Consider the following 7,532-nt stretch of genomic DNA (forward strand, 5'->3'; position numbering starts at 1 on the left):
CGAGTGGCCTTTCCTGAAGCCGAACTGGGCTTCACCTAAGACCCCTGTTTTCGTAAGTTAGCCTTTTATGCAAAATTTTACAAATAATTTTGAAAACAGGAATAGGATTGATATGGGTCTATAATTTTCAATATCTAGCGTAGAACCACCTCTGTTAAGTGGGATAACTTTTGTCCTTTTAATTGCATCAGGGAATACGCTGGTTTGGAGGGGAAGATTTATTATATGGACGAAGCATGGTTGTTAATGACACATCACGGATATATAAGTCTTAAGATTAATGCCATCTCTCCCTGCTAAATCCGATTTGATTGTTTTCACAACCTTCAGAATTTGGTCTGCAGTACACGGCTGAAATTCAATTTCACTTCAAGTTCTTCTTTCATTCACAAATTCATACTCCAGAAAATCGTCTTTAGAATCCATCAGCCCTTCCGCCAGTATAATCTGGAAAAGTTTACAACGAGAGAGAGTGTTCCTGACTAAAATTTTTTTACATATACCAACAAAACTAATTTTTCCTTGAGAATCAGAGAGAAATTGCAGCATATCCTCACAACAAGTAGTAAGGTGGCAGTACCAGGCACATAAATGCAACGAATCAGCTTCCCGTGGTTTAACTGCGGACAGGGTTGCCACCCTGAGCTCGAAGAATTTAATAAATCGGAGAGGAAAAATTTACTAGATCGTATCTGTTTTTACTAAATGCTAAGAAAAAATTTTGCTCTTGGGGCTACGCCGCACGCGCACCATCAAGCATCGATTTTTACTATAGGAGGATAATCAATACGATTTTCACAATTTTTTTTCCTTTTTTTCTTCTTTTTTTCTCTCTTTTCCTCTTTTCTTTCGTTTTCATAGAATGATTGAAAATTCCGGAAACATACAAGTTCAAAGATCCTTTTTTTGGATATATATACATATATATATATATATATATATATATATATATATATTATATATATATATATATATATATATATATATATATATATATATATATATATATATATATATATATATATATTGGTAAGATCATTTTTAGTTGGTAAGATCTGATACACAGAAAGCTAATTTTGTCCACCTTAAGACGCCGGAAGTGAAGTGTCTGTTTATGAAAATAGGTGACTGCTTGTCTGTCTCTAAGACAGACAAGCAAAATTGTAAATTGTAAAACAGACAAGCAAAAATTGTAAATTGTCATATGTTTACGATTTTTTTTCCTGAACTCATGGAAAATAAAAAAAAAGTTTTTGTTATTATAAATCATGACTTTTTACTAGTTTTTACTAGATTTCGGGAAATTTACTAGATCCTCTAAATTTACTAGATTTTTTTTTTTTTTACTAGATCTAGTAAAATCCTACTGGCGGTGGCAACCCTGACTGCGGAATTTGAACATAAGGACTATTACCCGGTTCAAGATCTGTTGATATTGGTGCCGACAAAATCTCTTCAAAACGAAAGGTCGTTTCATTAAATGATCAAGTATAGACGTAGTAGGAGTAAATAAATACACGAACCAAACAAATCTTTCTAAATGAAAACTAAAAAAAATAAGAAAAAAAAATGCATAACTAAGGATCTACAATTTTTTAGAATAATAATGAAAATAGCGAAACTATAAGAACCAAACAAATCTCTACATGAACAGAAAAACGCAAGAAAATAAAATGCAGGACAGAGAACCAACAGTTTTTTAGAATATTAATGAAAATAACAAAAATAGCGTAAAGCAGTAAGAAAAAGGGCAAAAAAATAAAACAAGCAATAAAAGAGAAAAAAATAAGCAAAAAAAAAACAAATACTATTTCAAATGCATTCACCAAGCGATATTATTTTCAGCACTGACGGTTCACCTGGCAACTTCACTAGCATGTTGTCGCGGTCAGTCTATACGTGTTTGACACCAAACCGATCCCTTGCCACTAAACCATGAAACATTGTTGTTTCCTATGATTGCAGGCGTTGTCCGCACTATTTCGTATTTGTTTTTGTTAATTTATTTTACTTTTTGTTTTTCTTCCATATGTTTCTTTTTTGCAGTACTTGGAAAATTATTTTCCAATAATGCAGAGGGGCTAAGTTTTATCTTGCCACTAAAACTTATTGATTTATTTATTATTGATCCAATAAAACTTGTACAAAATATTTATTAAAATCACATATTTATTTTACTGTTGGACACAAATATTTATTATTATAATATTTATTGTTTGACACATATTTATTCTTTGATACCAAACTGATCCCTTGCGGCTAAACCATGAAACAACATTGTTTCCTATGATTGCAAGCGTTGTCCGCACTATTTCGTAACTGTTTTTATTAATTTATTTTACTTCTTATTTTTCTTCCATATTTTCTTTTTTGCAATAGCCTACTTGGGAAAATTATTTTCCAATAATTAGAGAAATAATGCTCATTTCCAATAAAGAAATTTTATCTTGCCGCTAAAATTTTTTGATTTATTTATTGTTGATCCAATAAAATTTGTAAAAAATATTTATTAAAATCACATATTTATTTTAAACTAGAAATTGTTGGACCTAAGATTTAGGAGCAGAACAAACAAATCCTGCTGAATTGTCCTTTCTAATACGTAAATTTTCACTAAACAGAATCCAGTAGAAAGGCCAATTGAATAAAAAAAAAACAGCCAAAAAACAGGAATAGTTAAAATTAATGTTATATATAACATGATAATTCGAGATAATTCAAGATAATTCAATGGTGCAAAATATTGACAGTTTGACGCTAATACCACAAAAATAAAAGAAACAATATTGTTTCCTATGATTGCAGGCATTGTCAAAACTGTTTTGTATCAGAGGGCAGCTAGCCCCCTCCATTGCCCCTTTTTCCCAAATGCATCAAATAAAAATTTTGACATAGTCATTTTGTTCTAAATAGTTCAAAGGTCAGATAAAATAACTCCGGCGTTGACACAACCCCCTAGGGCATGGGGACAGGCGTTGTAAGCTTTGTTCTTGGGGCATATATGGTTCTTATGGAAGGAAGGCTCACAGAAAAAGAAAGATCGTTTGATAAGAAATTAAAAGTTCTAGTTCTATTTTTAAGAGTAAAAAGTAATCAGAGGGCAGCTAGCCCTTTTTTCCCCAAATGCAGCAGATAAAAGTTTTGAGATAGTTATTCTGTTAAAATTAGTTAAAAGGTCAGATAACAAAACTCTGGTGTCGACACAACCCAGAGCCCAAGTGCAGGTGTTGTAAGTTATGCCCTGGGGGCCTATATGGTTCTTACGGAAGGGATGATCGTAGAAACTTCAGAGGGGGCTCATTTGATTGGAAATTGGAAGTTCTAGTTCACTTTTAAGAGTCAAAAGAGATCCAAGGGCAATTAGCCCCCCACGCCCCTTTTTCCCCAAAACTATCCGATAAAAATTTTGAGACAGCAATTTTTTAATAGCTCAAATATCAGACAACAAAACCTCCGGTGTCGACAAAACCCCCCAGGGCCCAGAGGAAGGCGTTGTAAGCTATTCCCTGGGGGCATATATGGCTCTTACGGAAGTAATGCTTGTAAAAATTTCAGAGAGGGCTCATTTGTTTGTAAATTGAAAGTTCTAGTTCACTTTTTAAGAGTATAAAGAGATCGGAGGGCAACAATCCCCCATCCCTCCACGCACTTTTTTCCCTAAATGCATCGGATAAAATTTTGAGATAGCTATTTTGTTAAAAATACCTAAAAAGTCAGATAACAACTTTGACGTCGACAAAACACTCCAGGGCTCCGGGGCAGGCGTTGTGTATTTTAATACTTAGATTTAGAGATTTGCGTGGCAACTTCTATTTAAGGTGCAAGGGCTTTACGTTATGCAAATTGCTTATTTTTACTTTGATACATTGTCTACTTTGATGCATTCTTTATTTTGGTATTTTTTTTTACTTTGATAATATTACTTTGATACTAGTTTGGATTCTTTAATGAACGTGTGATGTTGAAAATTTTAATTTTTTCCTTTTTAAATGAGGAATTTTTCGAAACCTGAAACTTTTTGCAATAAAAAATGAACAAAAATAATTTAAAAAACGTTCCGAAAAAGGAGTTTTTCAAAAATAATAAAGGCCATATTAAACTAAAGGTCAGCAGATACAAATACCTGTTAAAATCAAACTTAAAACGACTAGAAATTACTATGAAAGATTAAATGAAACCCAGAACTAGCAGAAATTAAATAAACAATCATAGCAAAAAACAAACATACAACAAGTACTAGTATAAATGAATAAATAAATGTGAAAGCGAGTAATGCTTACATTGAATATGCAAATCAAGCTTAAAACGGAAAAAAAAATTTTCCTATTGAACTATAAATGGAATTCAGAGCGAAGAGAAATTAACTAAACAATCATAGTGAAAAAAAATACAACAGGCACTAATATAAATGAATAAATAAATCTTAAAACGAGTGAAACTTAAATTGAATATGCAAACCAAGCTTGAAACGAACTACAAGTTTGGGTATCGCATCCTTCTGTCACTGTAAAAGTCTAAACCTACTGCGTGGTTGGCGCATTATTGAAAACCAATTATATTACAAATATTTTCTCTTGTACTTAATATTGAAAATAAACATTAAAATTACATTAGAATTTTGAACTGATAATTTTTCAGCAATTGATATCATTATACATCAAACATTCAGTTTAAATTATTAGTTCTTTCTAAATTTGTTCCAAGACGAATATAGTTTCACTACAAACAAGAGTTTGGATAATGCCTTCCTTAACTGTAAAAACCTAAGGCCTTCTGTGGCATTGGCGCTTCACTGTAAACGGATTATATTAGAAATATTTTCTTTTCCAATTATTACAGCATTGAAAATAAAAATAAAAATTACAGTGAAATAAGATCTTGAACTGGAGGAGTTGGTCTTATCTGCGGAAACGATACGCCCAGCCGAATACTCGATCCTCCAATACCCAAATCCCCAGAACTCGAAGTGCTATGGGTCTGGGTAAGACCGCGCTTCCTACCAAGGGGAATGTCATTCCTAATCTTTGGAGTCGTCTACTACCCACCTAAAGCCCCATTCCGGAAGACTCTAGTCAACTACCTACACTACTCCGTCGACCACTTCCGGAGTAAATATCCCTTTGCCGGTGTTGTGATATGCGGAGACTTCAATGATATTAAGCCTTCCTGGATAGAGTCCAGCCTATCACTGAAACAAGTGGTGAAGTCTCCAACCCGAGGCAGTAACCTACTTGATATGGTCTTCACTAACCTCGAACAGTACTACAACGAGCCAGTAATCACAGCAAGCATTGGCTTAAGTGATCACCTAACAGTGACCTGGAGACCGACACATTCGTCACGGCGAAAGGTAATTAAACAAACAGTAACCTATCGACTGATCAGGGATGAACAAATCCCCGCCTTCAAGGGAAAGCTAACATTGCAGAACTGGACCCCTATTTACAGACTACCGTCCGCTGACGACATGACAAATGGCTTCTGCGACCAACTTCAGAAAATGTACGAAGAGCATTTTCCAGAAAAGAAACGGGTAGTAGGAAATGAAACAAAACCCTGGATCACTCCAGATATAAAAGAGCTTATCCTAAGGCGGGATAACTTGTACAACTCTAACAGAGCAGAGTCCAACAAGTTGCGAAATATAGTGGTGAGAAAGATAAAGTATGCAAGGAAGCAGCACGGCCGCTTGATTGTACAGAAGCTTCTATCTCACAATTCTAATAAGTTCCATAGCACGGGTCAGAACATTCTTGGCCGAAAGCAGAAAAACGCTGAACTAAGAAACGAAAAAGGGGAGAAACTTACCGCTAACATGATTAACGACACCTATGCTACAATCTATACAGATTACCCTGGTCTTAAATTAGTTCTCGACATTTCAAGTATTACTTAAATCCCTGTCATTGAAGCAAAAACCATCCAGACCGCTTTCTTAAAACTGGACGCATCCAATGCATCATTTCCTGGAGAACTGCCGATCAAACTGATCAAAGCATGCAGGAATGAGCTTGCGGTACCGTTTACTGCCGTATTAAACCAATGATTGAGTGAGGGCACCTTCCCGACACGATTCAAAACTGCTGTGGTCATTCCTATACCGAAAAAATCATCCGTCGAATCTGCAAATGACTTAAGACCCATCTCAAAGACATCGATTTTCTCAAAAGTCCTGGAAGGAATTGTCTTCAAATGGCTTTTCGAAGATATTAGTGAAAATCTTGATCCTCGGCAGTACGGCTTTCGTCCAGGTCATAGTTCTGTGCATTACCTGATCTGCCTCATCAGAGACATCCTGGAGCATCTGGAGATTGACGGTGCTTATATTGACTGCATCATTGCGGACTTCGTGAAAGCGTTCGACTTGCTCGACCACTCAGTTGTTATCAACGAGGCAACTTACCTTGGAGCAAGACAAATTGTCTTGCGAATGGTTGGCAGTTTCTTGACGAACCGCAAACAGAAAGTACAACTTCCCAATGGCGAAACGTCAAACATCAGGGAGCTGACCTGCGGTGCTGCACAAGGGTCGAAGTTAGGCCCTTTAGCCTTCCTTGTTGTGATCAACAAGCTTATGTGCGAAATTATGGAACGCTAAAAATTCTCTGACGATCTCACCACCCTCCTCCTCAGACTTTTCTGACAGAGCATACAGCCAGACCCAATCCTAACAGTAATGCGAAAAATCGAGGATGAAGCAAACTAAGTGAAACTTACACTCAGCCCGGAAAAAACAGTCCTATATAGGGTTAATTTCCTTAAACGGTCAGTGCCAGACCCACCATGTGGTGGGCCGAAGGCTGTAAGAACGGTGAAGATCCTGGGTGTCCACCTGTATGCCGATCTGAAATGGAATACCCACGTATCGTCAATCGTCTGGAAGACCGCCTTCCTCCTAAGATCTTTTGCCTACCTTCGCCGCTTTGGGATGAAAACTGAGATCATGGTTGTATGCTTCAAATGCTACATTAGACCACTCACTGAATATGCCTGCCCAGTGTGGCACAGCGCACTGACCATAGATCAAAGCGACAAAATTGAAGGATTGCAGAAAAGGGCCTGCAAAATAATACTGGGGAGAAGTCACGTTGACTATGAGATGAGCCTCAAAGTTTTGAAGTTGGAGTCCCTCAAAGACAGAAGGCACACACTGGTCATGGACTTTGGTCGAAAAATCATCGACTCTGAAACACACCGCGATCTACTTCCGTATTTTAAGGCGCGCCAAACTCAACATTCTACGAGGCTCCGAGAAATAACGAAAAACGCAGCAAAGCTGAAACGACCGCCGATCCACTCATCCGAGCGCTACCTGGAGTCATTTGGTCCATACTTCGTAAAACACTACAATGGTGACCCGGAAAAATTTTAAATAAATCAAGTTTGAATAATTTAATTTTGTAAGTGTTTTTAAATTGTTTGACTTCCACTGTTATGTTTGTTGTTAACAAGAATATTAAGGGAAAAATAAAGTGAATTAGAATTTGAACTGATGATCTTTCAAAAATTAATATCAATAAATATCAAATATT

Source organism: Artemia sp. Qi Xiang Cuo, chromosome 10 (genome assembly GCF_049724085.1).
Source record: "Artemia sp. Qi Xiang Cuo chromosome 10, ASM4972408v1, whole genome shotgun sequence".
NCBI classification, from domain to species: Eukaryota; Metazoa; Arthropoda; class Branchiopoda; order Anostraca; family Artemiidae; genus Artemia; species Artemia sp. Qi Xiang Cuo.